The following is a 19,623-nucleotide window of genomic DNA, read 5'->3' on the forward strand; positions in this document are numbered from 1 at the left end:
CCTCTCCCTTTGCCCCTCCCCCTGCTTGCACACTCTGTCTATCAAATAAATAAAATCTTTAAAAGGGGGGTGGTGGGTAATGCCTGGGTGGCTCAGCAGTTGAGCATCTGCCTTCAGCTTAAGGCGTGGTCCCAGAGTCCCAGGTTTGAGTCCCACATCAGGCTCCCCTCAAGGAGCCTGGTTCTCTGCCTATGTCTCTGCCTCTCTCTGTGTGTCTCTCATGAATAAATAAATAAAACCTTTAAAAAAATTTCTATTTGACACAGAGAGAACACAAGAAGGGGGAACAAGAGAGGGAGAAGCAGGCTCCCCACTGAGCAGAGCCTGATGTGAGGCTCGATCCTGAGCCAAAAGTGGATGCTTAACAGACTGAGTCACCCACGCATCCTTACTCATTTTTTTATTGACTGATTTCTTATTTACTTACAAAAGTAGAAGTGCACCATTTGGCTCAGTTGGTTAAGTGTCTGCCTTCAGCAGGGTCCTGGGATCAAGCCCTGCATCAGGCTCCCTGCTCAGCAGGGAGTCTGCTTCTCCCTCTCCCTCTGTCTGCCACTCCCCCTTCTTGTGCTCTCTATCAAATAAATAAATAAAATCTTTAAAAATTTTTTCAACATTGAAACTGAATTTTTACAAAGAATATGCAAATACAAATGCTGATGAATCACAGAATCATGGTAAAAATAATGATCCTAACATTAAGAAATTTGTAGAGCAGGGACTCCTGGGTGGCTCAGAGGTTTAGTGCCTCTTTCAGCCCAGGGTGTGATCCTTGAGACCCGGGATCCAGTCCCACGTCAGGCTCCCTGCATGGAGCCTGCTTCTCCCTCTGCTTCTCCCTCTGCCTGTGTCTCTGCCTCTCTCTGTGTCTCTCATGAATAAATAAAATCTTAAAAAGAAAAAAAGAGGAGCTAGAGATGTCAAATAAATATACAAACAGAGGTATCAGATTATTAATCACTAGGAAAATGAAAATTAAAACCACAATGATGCTGCTATATACCTATATCAGTCTGCTCTGGCTGCTATCACAGAATATGTCGAGGAGACTTAAAATCAATTTTTTTTTTCACAGTTCTGGAGGCTGGAAGTCAAAAATCAAGGTGCTGATGGGTTAGTTTCTGGGGAAGCCTCTCTTAATTTGCAGATGGCCACTATATCACTCCCCTATCTCTGTGTCCTCACTAGACCTTTCTTCTGTGTGTGTGGACTTCTACTGTCTCTTTTCTTATAAGGATACTACTCCTATTGGATTAGGTCTTCACCCTCATGAACTCATTTAACCTTTATTATATATTTTTAATTTTTTTTAGTATGAAATTAGTTTTTATTTTTACCTCAAAATAAATGCATAACATTTTTCCAAAACTGAACTAAACGTGAACACTTAGAAGGGTGGAAGGAATAGTCCCTCCACCCCCACCTCCCCCCACCCCCCAGGAAGCCAGTGAGTAAGGCAGACATTGTGATGCGCAGGGTTCTTCCTGCAGGACTAGTCTAGAACCCCCTTCCTCTCTTACTGTCAGTCGTCCCCACCAGGGTGCTGGCCGCAGGGGGACCCCACCCATGCCCGACTCCCAGACCCATACAAACAAGGGATTTGAAAAGTGGGCAAACATCGCTTAACACGTGAGCAAACAGTCATAGAAAATCCTTCCTAAGGAGACTGAGTGGAGGTGGATCTCGGGCGGCGGGGTGGCGGCCTTGGCCCGGTCAGGCAGTGCGGGGTGCTGGGCATCCTCATCCCTGCCACCGGGCTATGCCTCAGCCTCTCGCCCCAGCTCACCACAGGGACATCTTGAAGTTGAACTTGAGCTTCAGCAGGTATTTCAGATTGACCTGAGTGAAGTCGTAGACAATGTACTCGTAATACAGCAGGCAGGCGTCGTTGACCCCAGAGGAGATCCTAGTTCCAAGAGGGACTTCTACGCCAGCCAGACTAATACTAGCGGAAGGGTCAAGGGTCATCATGCCCAAACCTGTGACCCTGTGCTTGCCCTTGGGTAGTTTGCTGATATGTGAAGTGTGCTTTTAGTTCATACATGTTCCCTAGGGCAACTTCTCCCAGCAGGATCAGGTCTATGGGGTCTCCCTGGGACGTGTGGCAGTAGGTGGCACTCTTGGAGACCATGTTGGCAAAATAGATCCCTTTACCAAACATGTAACCTATCACAGGCCTGGGTGGGGGGGACTATCCAGAGGCCCTGGGACAGGATCCCCGTGAAGTTGGTGGTCCTGGACCCGTGCCACAGCAACCTCCGGTTATGCAGCTGCTTGAAGGGCTTGTAGTGCTGGCTCTCGCCTTCACACTGGATCTTAAAAATATCAACTACCTCCAGGTCATATGCGTTGTGCATGGTCGGGTGAGTGTTCTTAACATACTTCCTGCTGGTCTCTGCTTCCTCAGAATCTCTGTTCACCACCTTAATGTCAGTCTTGAGCATCTCATAGTTGACGTCAATGGGGTCCTTGCTGCTGTCATCAGAGCCACCCCTGAGCAAACTGTAGGCCTCCAGCAGGTTGGCCAGCATTTCCCCCTTGGCCTGCACACAATCTGCATTGTTCAGGAGTGGGGCTTCTTCATCCTAAAGTCGTGGGGGATCAGGGTGTAGAAGCAATTTGTGAGATCCAGGATCTGGGAGTCATTGCTGCCCTGGGACACTGCCTGCTGCTCCTCACTGAGGATGGAGTACGCAGCCTGAATCTGCCATTTGCTCAGCTTCCCAAAGGGCATATTCTGAGAGTCAATCTCATATTCCATCCACCATGGCTTTCTTCATAATTTCTATGTCAAAGATCATCAATGAGGTCCTGCATGGGCTTGAGGAGCTTGGACTTGGTGCCAGGCTTCACCATCAGCTTCTTCACTGCCTCTTCGTCCCGGCCATAGTCAATCTCCAGAGGGCAGAATTTTTTGGGATGCTCTGTGAAGTTCTTGGCATGCCAGGCATCCCCAGTTTTCTCTTTATACAATTTCATAAAGTGCTCCATGGCTTCCTCCTTGGATGGCAACTGCTCCAGTTTGTTGCTGCCAATCATGGTGCCCACATGGCCCCAGGACCTGAAGATCCAGTACCTACTTTCTTTGTCATCACAAGCTGCAGCTTGTAATAGGAGTTGGTTCCCTTCACGATGTCTACCAGGCCTAGGGTGGCGCTGAACACCTTCCCACCTTTCTCCAGGACGTGTGCAGAGTGTTCCAGACCCGAATCCAGATCAACAGCAGCACCACCTTTCAGAGTTAATTTTATTCTCTTCTCAGATCTGTTGACGTCTTCCTCCTTGACGGGGCCCTTGCTGTTCTTGGAGAACGCAGTTCCCAATTTGGCTTTAGGGGCCGCAGGCTCTGCTGGCTCCGCCTTCACCTTGGCCCCCCAGGGAGCCAGGACATGGGCAGAGAGCAAGTCCTGAAGGCTCCTGGTGGAATTGGACACGTCCCGGAGGAAATCCACAGACACCACTCGGATGCTGGCCTCTCTCACTTCCTCCATCTTCTTGTTCATCTTCTCCACCTCCTTTTTGGTACTGATGAACAGGGAGGCCTGTTGGCTGTGCCCGTCAACTTTCCCCTGAGTTCCTCAGTCATGGCCTTCACCTCATCCTTGTTTAGTGAGAGTTTCCCAAGAGTCAGGATCTTCATGTTGGATAACAGCTTACCTGGTGGAGCAGAGCTGTTCACGCCAGCAGGCGCCGAGGCAGTAGACGGCGGGGGTGCAACTGCCACTGGGGCACTGATCTCAGGGGGAAATATCCAGTCCTGCTTTTTGATCTTCAATTTCTTGACATAAGAGATTTCTTGGAATTCCTTTGGGGTCACCCACTCTTCCAGCTGGGTGTCTATGTTTTGACCATACATTTGGTCCAGGCAGTGACATCCCCGGTACAGTGGTAGGCATCACTCTTTTTTTTTTTTTTTTAATTTTTATTTATTTATGATAGTCACAGAGAGAGAGAGAGAGAGAGAGGCGCAGAGACACAGGCAGAAGGAGAGGCAGAGACACAGGCAGAGGGAGAAGCAGGCTCCATGCACCGGGAGCCTGACCTGGGATTCGATCCCGGGTCTCCAGGATCGTGCCCTGGGCCAAAGGCAGGCGCTAAACCGCTGCACCACCCAGGGATCCCAGGCATCACTCTTGAAGACCAGCTGGCCCGAGCATTCCTCCATCACAGGGAAGGAGGGCACTGAACACCATGCCATCAGTCACTCAGTCCAAGACCGCAGACTCCCCAGATGACACTTGCTACGTGTTGAAGATGAACAGCTCTTTCAGGTCATTCATAGAACACACTTTCTTTAGCTCGTTCTTGATGTTCCAGATCAGCTCGTTCTGGGCCTTCAGGGCCTTCTCAAGCCTACTGTTCTTATCTTTTTCTTTTTTAGATTTCTTCTTGGCCACTTCATCTATCCCATCCACCTCACACCTTCCCTCTTCCCTTCACTCTTGACTCCCAGGAACTGCTTCTTCAGGCCTTCTTTATCCTCTGGAGTAAGGAAGCCAAAGCCCTTGAACTGGCTGGTGCTGTACTCAGGCCCGAACCCTAGCTCCTCCCTGTTCTTAACAAAGCAGTTTGGGTGGCACCAGCGGTCAATCATGCCTAGTTGGGGCTTCTCTGGATCCAGCGTCTTCTTGGACAGGCGTATCTGGCCCTTTTCTATCTTCTCCAGGCAGCCCTTGCACGTGCTTCTGTTGGACTTGGCGAATTGGGCTGCGAAGTCAGCCAGCGTCTTGTCTGTCTTGCCGTCTCCTCCATCCTGGCCTTTGCCTGTCACGCCTCCAGCCTCCGCAGTCTTCCTGACTTTCTGCTGGTTGTCCCACCTGGGCGCAGAGAACCTGTCCACCTCCACGTCGGGGTGCCGGATGGAGTGGCCGACCTTCCAGAAGCAGGAAAAGTGGTACCAGTGTGGGACTTTTCCATCGAACATGGGTGACTGCACCATGATGGCCATGCACAGCGAGTCCTTGGGGATGCGCTCGCTGCATTTCTTGCAAGACGCGCGCCCGCCCTAGGCGTACTCGACCCAGTAGAGCTTGTCCGAAGACTTGGCCATCATCCGCGCACGCCGCCCCCGCCCCCCACTCCCGCTCCCCTGAGCACCCCCCTCGCAACTCCCCGCCCAACCACCAGCCGCCTCAGAGCAGGCTGCGCTGCCCCGCTGCGCCCCAACCCACCGCCCCTTTATTGTATCTTTAAAGGCTTTATGTACAAATATGCTCACATTGGGGGCTTAGGGCTTCAACACATAAATTTGAGTGGGGGGACACAATTCAGTTCATAACAATTAGGAATTGCTGGTGGAAGTGCAAAATGTAGAGCCATTTTATTTATTTATTTATTTATTTATTTATTTATTTATTTATTTATTTATTTATTTATTTTTGAAGTTTATTTAACTTCTCTATCCCCTGTGGGGCTCGAATTCACAAACCTCAGATCAAAAGTTACATGCCCAGGGGATCCCTGAGTGGCTCAGCGGTTTAGCGCCTGTCTTTGGCCCAGGGCGTGAGCTTGGAGTCTTGGAATCGAGTCCCACATCGGGCTCCCTGCATGGAGCCTGCTTCTCCCTCTGCCTGTGTCTCTGCCTCTCTCTGTGTGTCTCTCTTGAATAAATAAATAAAATCTTTAAAAAAAAAAAAGTCACATGCCAAGGGCACCTGGGGGAAAAAAAAAGTCACATACTCTATCAACTGAGCCACCCCGGTATAGCCATTTTAAAGATTTATTTAGTTAGTTTAGAGAGAGAGAGAATAGGAAACAAAAATAGTACGTTCAATGGTACATCCATACAATGAAATGCTACTTAGCAATAAAAGGAAACCTGTTTGCTTATCCATTTAGGTTTTTTATTTTATTTTATTTTATTTTATTTTATTTTATTTTATTTTATTTTATTTTATTTTTATTTTATTTATTTTTTTTTTTAAGAGAGAAGGGGAGGGCAGCCCGGGTGGCTCAGCGGTTTAGCGCCGCCTTCAGCCCGGGGCCTGATCCTGGAGACCCCGGATCGAGTCCCACATCGGGCTCCCTGCGTGGAGCCTGCTTCTCCCTCTCCCTGTGTCTCTCTGCCTCTCCTTCTCTCTGTGTCCCTCATGAATAAATAAATAAAATCTTTAAAAAAAAAAAAAAAAAGAGAGAAGGGGAGAAGGGGCAGTGAGAGAGGGAGGAAGACTCCATGCCCAGTACGGAGCCGGCTTGGGGTTCCATCTCACGACCCTGATATCATGACCTGAGCTGAAATCAAGAGTCAGACACCCAAATGACTGAGTCACTCAGGCACCCCTCCATTCACTTCGTGATGGACATTTGGGTTGGGTCCAGTTTAGAGCTATTAAGAATAAAATTGCTTTGAATATTCAGGATCAAGTCCTTTTGCAGGTATGAAATGAAATGAAACGTTTTCATTCCCTTTGGATAAATACCAACGTGGAATTGCTGGGTTGTGCTATAAATGTATGCTTAACTTTGTTTCTTAAAAAAAATGCCAGGGCGCAGCCCCGATGTCGCAGCGGTTTAGCACCGCCTTCAGTCCGGGATGTGATCTTGGAGACCCTGGATGAGTCCCATGTCAGGCTCCCTGCATGAAGGCTGCTTTTCCCTCTGCCTATCTCTCTCTCTCTCTCTCTCATGAATAAATAAATAAAATCTTATAAATAAATAAATAAATAAATAAATAAATAAATAAATAAATAAAATTAAAAATTAAAAAATGCCAGGGAATCCTTGGGTGGCTCAGCGGTTTGGTGCCTCCCTTCCGCCCAGGACATGGTCCTGGAGTCCCAGGATGGAGTCCCATATCGAGCTCCCTGCATGGAGCCTGCTTCTCCCTCTGTCTGTGTTGTGTCTCTGCCTCTCTCTGTGTGCCTTTCATGAATAAATAAATAAAATCTTTTAAAAAAAATTTTTAATGCCAAACTACAGGCTTCTGGGGGGCTCAGTCAGTTAAGTGTCTGCCTTCGACTGAGGTCATGATCCCAGGGTTCTGGGACTGAGCCCTGCATCAGGCTCCCTCTGTTTTTCCTCCTGCTTGAGCTTTCTCACTCTGTCAAATAAATTTAAAAATCTAAAAAAATAAAATAAGCTAAACTTTTCCAAAGCAGTCACACCATTTGCATTCCCTACAGAAATCTATAAGCCTAAGTTCCTTTATAGTCTCTCCAGCACTTGATGTTGTCTTTTTCTTTTCTTCTTTACCATTTATTTATTTATTTGAGAGAGGAAGAAAAAAGCACATGAGCACAAGCAGGGGGAGGAAGAGGGAGGGGAAAAGAATCTCAAGCTGATTCTGCACTGATCATGGAGCCTGAGATCATGACCTGAGATCTCACAACCCTGAGATCATGACCTGAGCCAAAACCAAGAGTTGGATATTTAACCAACTGAGCCACACAGCTGCCTCTATGAAGCTTTTCATATTAGAATCATGAGGATAATCTATAAAATATTAAATCTTTCAAACCCCTGAAAACACTAAAATAAACCAAAGATGAAGAGCATATTCTCAAACCTACCATAAAATATTAATACTATGATTTTGGTTTGATTTACCATCTTAATATATGTTTCTAGATAGAATTCTGCAGTCATTTTTTTTTTTTTTAGAATTTTGCATTCATGTCAAGGAAAGACCATTCCTATATCTTATGCATTTGTCAGAATTTGGTCTATGACTTGATACCACTGATATCAAGTCTGTTAAGAAGGGAGGAGAGTGGAGAAATAGTCATGCCTACTTTTCATTGGTAGAAGCTACCAGTATTTACAAAAATATTCAGAAATTATTAACTGGCTAAAATAGTTTAAGTCTCTTGAAATACATTATCTTTCAACCCCTGGTACGTAATAGATTAGCAGTGAATAATTGCATAAATTGGTTAAGATATTATATAAATATATAATCTTGTTTTACTCTTCTTAAAGGCATTATAAATTTGATAGCAGAACATTTGTTTATATATCCCACTCTTATCTCAAATTCAACATGTTTGAAGCCTTAATTTTTTTTGAAGCCTTAATTATTGTCATTATTTCCCTAAATGTGTCCCACCATCCCAAAATATTCTCATATATCCTGTTTTCATTAGTTATTGTTGTATAATAAACCACCCCAGTAATTTGGTGATTTTTTTTTTAAGATTTTATTTATTTATTCATGAGAAACACAGAGAGGGAGAGAGGCAGAGACACAGGCCGAGGGAGAAGCAGGCTCCATGCAGGGAGCCCGACGTGGGACTTGATCCCAGGACTCGAGGATCACGCCCTGGGCTGAAGGCAGGAGCTAAACCGCTGAGCCACCGGGACTGCCCAAATAAATAAAATCTTAAAAAAAAAAAAAAAAAAACTAAGCTTTTGTCATCTAAGTCCAAAGGTGGAGAAGACTCCCCAGGTTCAGTTAATCTTGATCTGGAGACCTGTGAGTTAAAAACACCTGTCTCCCCCATGCCCTACACCTGACTACACTTATATATATGAGTGAGAAAAGTATAGGATAACTACAAGAGAAGCTCATGTCCTAAAAGCAGGAAATAGAAGACGCCTACTAGTCACTGTCCATTGCTGAAATCTGGGAAGTGCATGTAGCCATTTCCCAACCTCCAGAGATGGGTCCTACTTCTGTTCTCTGAAAGTTTTCTGAATTCACTGTTCTATGGATTCTTGGTTTTGGCCTCTGTGCGATCTTTGGTCTGCCTAAATTATCATTCTTTTTCTATAAGTAATTCTCACAGCCTGCTTTCTTCCATCAGAAGTTCTGGGCCCAGGGTAGCTCAGTGGTTTAGCGCTGCTTTCACCAGGGGTGTGATCCTGGAGACCTGGTATCGAGTCCCACGTCGGGCTCCCTACATGGAGTCTCCTTCTCTCTCTGTCTCTCATGAATAAATAAAATTAAAAAAAAAAAAAAAAAAGGTCTGGGCCCAGAGGCTTCTTTCAAAGTTAACTTTATCCCTTGGTATAAGATAATGATGCTTTTGCTGGGACAATTCTTTTAATGATTTTGGAAGTTGTATGTAAATCTTTTTCAGGGGGGATCCCTGGGTGGCTCAGTGGTTTAGCCCTGAATAAATAAATAAAACCTTAAAAAAAATCTTTTGGGGGTTCATTCTATATGGGCTTCAAAAGCCATTTTGATAGTTGTTTGCAAGATAGCCCCTTTCTCGGGATCCGTGGGTGGCTCAGCAGTTTGGCCCCCTGCTTTCCGCCCAGGGTGTGATCCTGGAGTCCCCGGATGGAGTCCCACATCAGGCTCCCTACGTGGAGCTTGCTTCTCCCTCTGCCTGTGTCTCTGCCTGCCTCTCTCTCTGTGTCTCTCATGAATTAATAAATAAAATCTAAAAAAAAAAAAAAAAACAAGACAGCCCTTTCTCTACTTGGGGCATATTAGGCTACTATGGGATGATCCCCTATGATTCTTAGAAATACCTTTCCATAGAAATCTATGAATTTACAAGACACTTCCTTAAGTCATTCTGAAGTCTTTTTTTTTTTTTTAAGATTCACTTAGGTTCACCAGAATCACTACCTGAGCCAAAGGCAATGCTCAACCACTGAGCTACCCAAGTGTTCCCCCCCCCCTTTTTTAAGCAGGTGCTACAGCCAACATGGGACTTGAATTCATGACCCTGAGATCAAGAGTCACCTGCTCTATTGACTGACCCAGCCAGGTACCCTCTCATTTTGAGGTCTTGTTTTTTTTGGTTTTTTTTTCAAGATTTTATTTATTTATTCATGAGCGACACACAGAGAGAGGCAGAGACACAGGCAGAGGGAGAAGCAGGCTCCATGCAGGGAGCCTGTTGTGGGACTCTATCTCGGGTCTCCAGGATCACGCTCCAGGCCAAAGGCAGACACCCAACCGCTGAGCCACCCAGGCATCCCTCGTTTTGAAGCCTTAACTAAAGGTCTTACAGCTGCACTTGCCTTGATTGTGACTGTGTTTTACTGGCAGAACTCTGCATTTTAACTTTGTTCTGAAGACATTTCTTGCCTTGAGACATCTTTGCTTACTGGAAAGACTGTCATAGCCTTGTGTATGTCCTTTAAATTCCACTTGCAAACTGAACAATCCCTTTTTACCCTCCTCTTTCTCTTGTAATACTTTATCATATGTTGTTGCTAAAGAGACCAATTGATGCTTTTAATGTTCTGTCTGGAAATCTCCACAAATAAATCTATAGGTTCACTGAATACTTTTCTCTTCCAAGCTACTCAGATGGCAGGCTTGCTAATTGTTCTACTACTACATACTTTGGATTCTCTTTTTCTAGTCTCCAGTAATAAAATCTTTGCCAATTTCCACTAAATATTATTTTTGATATTTGTCTTGTCTTTATCAACAGTCTCCTCACTGCTTTTCCAGGCTTTTACAATATACAGTCCTTGTATCTGTCCATTCTCTGCCCACCACCCAGTCCAAAAGCTAACACTGCATATTTTATGCTTTTTATTATAACTGAACTCCATGCCCAGTACCAATTTCTCTATGAAGTATCTATTACTGAGTACCAAACTATCCCCAAACTTAATGGCTTAAAAACTTTAGAATTTCTCATGATCCTGTGAGTTGGCTAGACTGAAGTGAATAGCAAATCTGTTAATATGGTATTGAGTAGGATTACTCTAACAGCTACGTTCAGCTGGGAGCTCAGTTGAGGCTGAAATGTTCAAGATGACCCCTTAAAGGAAAAGTGCATAACTGCACAGTATAACTTTGCCCATAGTTCATTGGTCAAAACAAGTCACAAGATAATCTGGATGAGAGAACCATCATGTGTTGCATAGGATTGAGAAGAATAGTTGACAGTTATTTTTGAAGATTAAGATTCTGCACCCGATTTCAAAGTGTGGGAGTTTTTTCTCCACTCCAAGCAATTCTCTGACACCAGCTGGCTGTCCTACGATTTCATTTAATTCAATTCTGACCCTATCTACCTGGAAATAGCATCAGATCCCACAGCTTAAGTCCTCAGTCCCACAAAACTATTCCCACTACACTTCAAATGCCAATCACAAGTCCAGTTTGTCACCTGTGATTCTGACTGGCAATAGGTCTGAGGTTCCCATGACTCCTTCTTTGGTGCAGTTAATTCAATAAAGTGGCTTACAGAACCCAATGAAACATGTTTACTAGTTTATTAAGTAGTTTGATGAAAGATACAGATGAAAAGCTAGATGAAGAGATACATAGGGTGAGGTATGGGAGCACCCTGAGCACAGGAGCTTCTGTCTCTGTAGAATTGGGGTATGTGGATATATGCAGCAGCCCTGGAAGCACTCTGAACTCCATACTTTTGGGATTTTATGGAGGCTTCCTCATATATTTAATGATCAATAATTAGCTCCATTTCTAGCCTCTTTCCCCTGGTGTGTGGGGTATGAGGCTGAAAATTCCAAATTTCCAATCATAGCTTAATCTTATCAGCCTGCATCCAGAAGCCATCCAGGAGCCCACCTAGAGTTGCCTCATTAGAACAAAAGATTCTCCCAGTGCTCTTATCTCTTAGGAATTTACAAGGGTTTCAGGAGCTCTGTGCCAGGAATGAGACAAAGACCAAATGTATTTTTTTATTATAAATCACAATATCGGGGGATCCCTGGGTGGCTCAGTGGTTTAGCGCCTGCCTTCAGCCTGAGGCGTGGTCCTGGGGTCCCGGGATTGAGTCCCGTGTCAGGCTCCCTGCGTGGGCCTGCTTCTCCCTCTGCCTGTGTCTCTGCCTCTCTCTTTCTCTCTCTGTGTGTCTCTCATGAAGAAATAAAAATCTTTAAAAAAAATCACAATACCACTGATTATTTCTCAGACCCCTCACAACTCTCTGGATTTTGTTTATTGTACTTTAAGAAGTCACATAGATTTGTATACAAAAATATCCTGGATTGGGGATCCTGCATGGCTCAGGTGGTTAAGTGTTTCGACTCAGATCATGATTTCAGGGTCCTGAGATCAAGCCCCATGTCAGACTCCCTGCTTAGCAGGGAGTCTGCTTCCTGCACCCCCTGCTTGTGTGCTCTCTTTCTCTTTCAAATAAATAAATGAAATCTAAAAAAAAAAAAAAAAACTTAAAGCAGGAAAGACTATCCACTGGAAAAAGGACAGTCTCTTCAATAAATGGTGCTGGGAAAATTGGGCAGCCACATGCACAAGAATGAAACTAGACCATTCTCTTACACCATACACAAAGATAAACTCAAAATGGATGAAAGATCTAAATGTGAGACAAGAATCCATCAAAATCCTAGAGGAGAACACAGGCAACAGCCTTTTTGAACTTGGCCACAGCAACTTCTTGCAAGATACATCCACGAAGGCAAAGGAAACAAAAGCAAAAATGAACTATTGGGACTTCATCAAGATAAAAAGCTTCTGCACAGCAAAAGAAACAGTCAACAAAACTAAAAGACAACCTACAGAATGGGAGAAGATATTTGCAAATGACGTATCAGGGTAAAGGGCTAGTATCCAAGATCTATAAAGAACTTATTAAACTCAACAGCAAAGAAACAAACAATCCAATCATGAAATGGGCAAAAGACATGAAGAGAAATCTCACAGAGGAAGACATAGACATGGCCAACAAGCACATGAGAAAATGCTCCGCATCACTTGCCATCAGGGAAATACAAATCAAAACCACAATGAGATACCACCTCACACCAGTGAGAATGGGGAAAATTAACAAGGCAGGAAACCACAAATGTTGGAGAGGATGCGGAGAAAAGGGAACCCTCTTACACTGTTGGTGGGAATGTGAACTGGTGCAGCCACTCTGGAAAACTGTGTGGAGGTTCCTCAAAGAGTTACAAATAGACCTGCCCTACGACCCAGCAATTGCACTGCTGGGGATTTACCCCAAAGATACAGATGCGATGAATCACCGGGACACCTGCACCCCGATGTTTCTAGCAGCAATGTCCACAATAGCCAAACTGTGGAGGAGCCTCGGTGTCCATCGAAAGATGAGTGGATAAAGAAGATGTGGTTTATGTATACAATGGAATATTCCTCAGCCATTAGAAACGACAAATACCCACCATTTGCTTCCAGTGGTTTCAAATGGAGTGTATTATGCTGAGTGAAGTCAGTCGGAGAGGGGCAAACATTGTATGATTTCACTTATACGGGGAATATAAAAAACAGTGAAAGGGATTAAAGGGGAAAGGAGAGGAAATAAGTGGGAAATATCAGTGAGGATGACAGAACATGAGAGACTCCTAACTCTGGGAAATGAACAAGGGGTAGTGGAAGGGGAGTTGGGTGGGGGGATGGGTGACTGGGTGATGGGCACTGAGGAGACACTTGACCGGATGAGCGCTGGGTGTTATACTATATGTTGGTAAATTGAACTCCAATAAAAAATATACAAAAATAAATAAATAATAAAAATAATTAATTTAAAAAATCTTGGATTTATCCATCTCTTTAATCCAATCTAATCTATCCTTTTATTTAATCTTTTTTTCCTGTTAATTTCTGCAAAATAGCTGTTAAATATATTATTTTATTTTATTTCTAGTATTTTAGTTTTCACTCTAGATCAATGAATTTTTTATGATATATTATTTCATCACTATTATCATTACACTCACTGAGGTGGGTCCTCCATATTATCTCCTGATAGGTAGTGTTGCGGGGGGGTGGGCTTTTCCATCTCTAATCATGCCCAGAATTCAGCTTTTCTGTGTCCTGCCCCCCTCTGTGCCTCTTTTCCTGGAAATCTTGGTGTAATACATTATGTTCCACAAAAATTCACTCCACTCTCCTTCCAACTTCGCATAGACTCTATTTCCCTGTCCTAATGATTTGTGGGATAGCCATGTGACTTGCTTTAATCAACAGTATATGATGATGAAATAGTAAATTATGTGAGCACAGGCTTTAGATGTATGCAAAGCTTATCTTGTCCTGTTGTGCTGTGGTGATTTGACCTGAATGGCTGCTGTAGAATCATATGGAGCATTCCTGAACCCAACCTGCAACCTGGAACTTGGAACCCAGAGATCAGAGATAAGACTCTTGCCTAGAGGGACGACGCCTGGGTGGCTCAGAGGTTAAGTGTCTACCTTCAGCTCAGGTCGTGATCCTGGAGTCCCGGATCAAGTCCCAGGATTGAGTCCCACATCAGGCTCCCTGCATGGAGCCTGCTTCTCCCTCTGCCTCTCTCTCTGCACTCCCATGAATAAATAAATAAAATCTTAAAAAAAAAAAAAAAGAATCTTGGGCAGTCCGGGTGGCTCAGCGGTTTAGCGCAGCCTTTAGCCCAGGGCCTGATCCTGGATGACCTGGGATCAAGTCCCAGGTCAGGCTCCCTGCATGAGGTCTGCTTCTCCCTCTGCCTGTGTCTCTGCCCCCCCCCGCCCCCGCTCTGTCTCTCACAAATAAATAAATAAAATATTAAAAAAAAAAAAAGAATTCTTGCCTAGAAGAGCTAAGGAGCAAGCAACCCACAGACCTGTAAGAGAAAAATGATTGCTTGTAGCTTTATATTTATTTTTTAATTTTTTTATTTTTTTAAGATTTTATTCTTAAGTAATTTCTACACCAGTGTGAGGTTCGAAATCCCAAGTTCAAGAGTCACGTGCTATTCGATCAAGAGTCACATGCTATTTGCCAGCCAGGCACCCCTATTTATTTATTTTTGAATGCTTGTAGTTTTAAACCACTGAGCTTGGAGTGGTGTATTCTGCAGCATTGTTGCAGCAGTAACTGACTAAAGCATTTGAGCAGTTACTTTCTTTTTCACAGTCATAATTTTTTTTTTTAAAGACTTTTTTTTTTAATTTATGATAGTCACAGAGAGAGAGAGGCAGAGACACAGGCAGAGGGAGAAGCAGGCTCCATGCACCGGGAGCCCTGATGTGGGATTCGATCCCGGGTCTCCAGGATCGCGCCCTGGGCCAAAGGCAGGCGCCAAACCGCTGCGCCACCCAGGGATCCTCACAGTCATAATCTAAGAGTCTTGGGGCCAAAGGGCTTGAGGCTCCAGAACCATTGTGCCTAGAACTTGTATGTTGGTGCTTTAGGGGTGAAAATATAACACCAATGCTGCAGGATTGGAAAATTGGAACACCAGGCTGACACTACAGGGAGGAGATGGTGTGTAATAATGACACCCAGATGTCTGACATGTGGAGATCTCAGGGCCAGGGAATGCAAGAAGATTGCAGGATAAGATTAAAGGGAATACAAATTCTGAGCCTCTTGTGTAGTACACTTTCAATAAACATGATTGTTTTCTTTTTATTGAAACTATTAAGTGATCTCTCTCCCTGAGGGCAGAGACCATGTCTATCTTAATTATATGTCACTAGCACATATTGACTAGTCAATAAACATTGGTAGAATCTTGAAAATCTTGGAAAATTGAAAAGAAAGCTAAGAGGTCAAGTGTGGCCTAAAATGGGCACAGATAGTCCCAGAATACCCTGTAATCTACCTTATCCTATTTAAAGTAACTAAGACCTGTATCCTTTTAGCAACAGCATGAGGTCTAATTTAATATTAGGTACAAGCAAAAGATCCACTTAATAAAATGGAAAAAACCCAAGTCTTCTCCTTCCTGTCTTTGTATTAATTGGATGCACAAGTAGAAATAAGTCTAGATAAACACAGATATTACTTAGATGTTAAGGAGCTTCATTCAAAGTTGAAAACTAAAAGATGCATATTAGAGAAAAATTAGCTATACAAAGCATTTTTAAATTTTTTTTTATTTTGGGGATCCCTGGGTGGCTCAGCGGTTTAGCACCTGCCTTTGGCCCAGGGCACGATCCTGGAGTCCCGGGATCAAGTCCCACGTCAGGCTCCCGCATGGAGCCTGCTTCTCCTTCCTCCTGTGTCTCTGCCTTTCTCTCTCTCTCTCTCTCTCTATGTCTATCATAAATAAATAAATAAATCTTTAAAAAAATTTTATTTTAAGTAGGCTCCACACCCAATTTGGGACTTGAACTCATGAGATCAAGAGTCACGTTTTCTACCAACTGAGCCAGCCAGGCACCCTTATCCAAAACATTTTTGAAATGATTAGGAAATTTAAATATGGAAAAGATATTAAATATTAGGGAATTATTGTTAATTTTCTTCTTTTTTTAAAGATTTTATTTATTTGAGAGAGAGAGCAAGCATAAGGGGTGGGGCGGGGGTCGGGCGGCAAAGGGAGAGGGAGAAGCAGACTCCCCATACAGCAGGGAGCCTGATGTGGAATTCATTCCCAGGACCCTGAGATCATGACCCAAGTCAAAGGCAGATGCCCACTGACTGAGCCACCCAGGCACCCCATATTGTTAATTTTCTTAAGAGTGATAATATAATTATATGGGGCAACGTCCTTATTTCTTTGGAGATACATGCAGAGGTATCTAGGGGGGATGTTTCATGATATCTGAAACTTACATTCAAATTGTTTAAAAATATTGTAGAGAGCAAGATGGATCATTCACGTCAAGCAATGACTCATGTCATGTAGCCAAGGGCGTAGCAGCTAAGACTGGAAGACTGGTTATTTCTGAAATCAGCACAGACGCCCCATCGATGCCCCATAATGATAAGGGGAAGAACCAGAAGAGGCCTGCAAAGGCCCAAGACTGATTAAACTCCTTTAAAAAGGAAGGACTTTTGCAGCAAATAGACTCCAGATACTGACCCTTTCACATCTGACCACATTGAAAAGGCAACTGGTGCCAAAGCCTCTGCCTGATTGATCTCTGAACATAATAGAGATCCTCCACTGCTAGAGCATAATAAACAGTACACACTGGACCTGGACCTCATCTCAACTGTGTACTCATGGGCTAACTCCTCGCCTCTTGTTGTATCTTGTTTGTTGTGTGACTTTGTATTGTGCTTTGCTTTGTGTAATGTGCATGAAACCAAATTAAATGCATAACAAAATGTTGAGTTTGGAATCCTGAAACTGTTTTATAATTACTTCAGCCTTGCTTTATGACTTAGGAAAGCCTACATTGTGGAAAGGCCCACCTCATATCTGTGCATTCACAGATGTATATATACATCTCTTGACAAATGTGTATATAAATATAAAATAAAGAGGGATAGGGATGCCTGGGTGGCTCAGCGGTTGAGCATCTGCCTTCAGCTCAGGGCGTGACCCTGGAGTCCCAGGATCAAGTCCCACATCAGGCTCCCTGCATGGAGCCTGCTTCTCCCTCTGCAGGTGTCTCTGCCTCTCTCTCTCTCTCTCTCTGTGTCTCTCATGAATAAATAAATAAAATCTTTGAAAAAAAATTTAAGAGAGATAAAGTAAATGTTAAAAATTAACATTTTTTGAATCTAGGTGGAGGATATATAGGTATTATACTATTTTTTCAACTTTTCTGTATGTTTGAAAATGTTCAAAATAAAATGGAAATAAAGGCTAAAAGATGCAGATTCTTAAAACGGGAGAGAAGAGGAGAGGATATTTTAAAACATGTGTACAAATGAAAATGTAAAGACAGAAATAGTGGTGCCTGGGTGGCTCAGTCGGTTGGGCGTCTGCCTTTGGCTCGGGTCGTGATCCCAGGGTCCTGGGATGGAGCCCCACATTGGTATCCCTGCTCTGTGAGGAGCCTGCTCCCCCCCAACCCCCCACTACTGCTCCCCCTGTTTGTGCACACACTCTCTCTCAAATAAATAAATAAAATCTTAAAAAAAAAAGACAGAAATAAATTTTACCTAATTCACAACTTTGTGGTGAGCTAATTCCATTTCCACCCTAGCTTAGGTTATATGCTTTTGGTTTGCAATTTAAAAATATATTTCATCTAACTAAAACATAAAAATGCTTAAAATGCTTATGAAGTTTACACACTAAGAAATGCTCAGGGAATCCCACCCTGCCATATATCTGTTTATAAGTTAAAACTTGTAAAAATTATTTTTTCTTATAAGAGCATGGAGGAGATTGCCAATTACTAACTTACTATGTAATACAGTTGTATTTGGACATGTGGCTCCTAGTCGAAGACTGTGTTTCTCAGCTTATGTTATAGCTAGCAGTGGCCAATGACTAAGTCCTAGTGAGCAGAAGTAATATATACCACTTTCAGAGCAGAACTTCAAAACACTGAGTGTGCAAAAAAATTAAAAATAAATAAATAAGACAGTGAGTGTACACTTTTTCATGTTCTTCCCCCTTTTTGTGAGATCACTGCCTAAGACTCAGCTTCTAGTGAAAGACACACTTAGGGGCAGGGGTTCTTAATCTTTGGTTCATGAACTTGGATAGGAAAATATTACCATCCTTGTCATCACTAGCCTCTAGCTAAATTAATATTTTCTTCAATTATGAATGTAGACAACAAATCACACTGTGGTATTAGTAATACCTATGAATTTCCTACTCAAAAAAATATTTTCAAAAAAAAATTAAATAAATAAATAAAATAAAAATATTTTCATATCATATTACATTTTTTTCAGATATCTCTAAATATCATTTATACTTAAGCATACTTCAAAGTTATGGTTATTATTAGACCCATTGTTAGAGTGTGTCATTTAATGAATTAAGTCTACTTATTATTATATAACTACTTAGGAAACTATTTTGATAACTATAATCCAGCATACTTTGTTTCCCTTAAATCCAAATGTATTTCATCTTATGCATTAAAAAATGTATTTTACTTTATGTATCATTTTGAGAGAGAGTCTATATACTTGAATAGAGTGCCAAAGGAGTTTATAGCACAAAAATCGTTAAGAATCCTTGCCCTTGGGATCCCTGGGTGGTGCAGCGGTTTAGCGCCTGCCTTCGGCCCAGGGCGCGATCCTGGAGATCCGGGATCGAATCCCACGTCGGGCTCCGGGTGCAAGGAGCCTGCTTCTCCCTCTGCCTGTGTCTCTGCCTCTCTCTCTCTCTCTCTCTCTCTCTCTCTCTCTGTGACTATCATAAAAAAAAAAAAAAAAAAAAAGATTCCTTGCCCTAGGGAACCCTGGGTGGCACAGCGGTTCAGCGCCTGCCTTTGGCCCAGGGCGCAATCCTGGAGACCCGGGATCGAATCCCATGTCGGGCTCCCGGTGCATGGAGCCTGCTTCTCCCTCTGCCTGTGTCTCTGCCTCTCTCTATCTCTCTCTCTCTCTCTGTGTGTGACTATCATAAATTAAAAAAAAAAATACCGTATGCCAATTATTCTTCAATTAAAAAAAAAAGCTTGCCCTAGGCAATGGCGAAGATACCGCATGCAAAGTTTAAGATCCATTTAATGACTGTCTAGAGCAAAACCAGCCAGAAAACTTGGTCTAGTCACCTCAGGATTCTTACATAAGAGAACACTAAATAGGGGCACCTGAGTGGTTCAACCAGTTAAGGTGTCCAACTATTGGTTTCAGATCAGGTCATGATCTCAGGATCATGGGAGTGAGCCCCATGTCAAGCTCCTTGCTTAGTGGGGAGCCTGTTTGAGATTCTCTTCCTCTCTTCCTCCCTCTCTGACTCTCAAAAAAAATTTATTTTTATTTTTTTTTATTTTTTTAATTTTTTTTTTAAGATTTTATTTATTCATGATAGTCACAGAGAGAGAGAGAGAGAGGCAGAGACACAGGCAGAGGGAGAAGCAGGCTCCATGCACCGGGAGCCCGATGTGGGACTCGATCCCGGGTCTCCAGGATCGCGCCCTGGGCCAAAGGCAGGCGCC

The 19,623-nt window shown here is 43.3% G+C and overlaps 1 pseudogene; it reads right to left on the minus strand.

Moving 5' to 3' along the window:
* Positions 1-1,782: 1,782 nt before the first annotated feature.
* Positions 1,783-5,050, minus strand: LOC100687416 (annotated as a pseudogene).
* Between the last annotated feature and the right edge of the window lie 14,573 nt (positions 5,051-19,623).

This window comes from Canis lupus, chromosome 27 (genome assembly GCF_011100685.1).
Source record: "Canis lupus familiaris isolate Mischka breed German Shepherd chromosome 27, alternate assembly UU_Cfam_GSD_1.0, whole genome shotgun sequence".
NCBI classification, from domain to species: domain Eukaryota; kingdom Metazoa; phylum Chordata; class Mammalia; order Carnivora; family Canidae; genus Canis; species Canis lupus.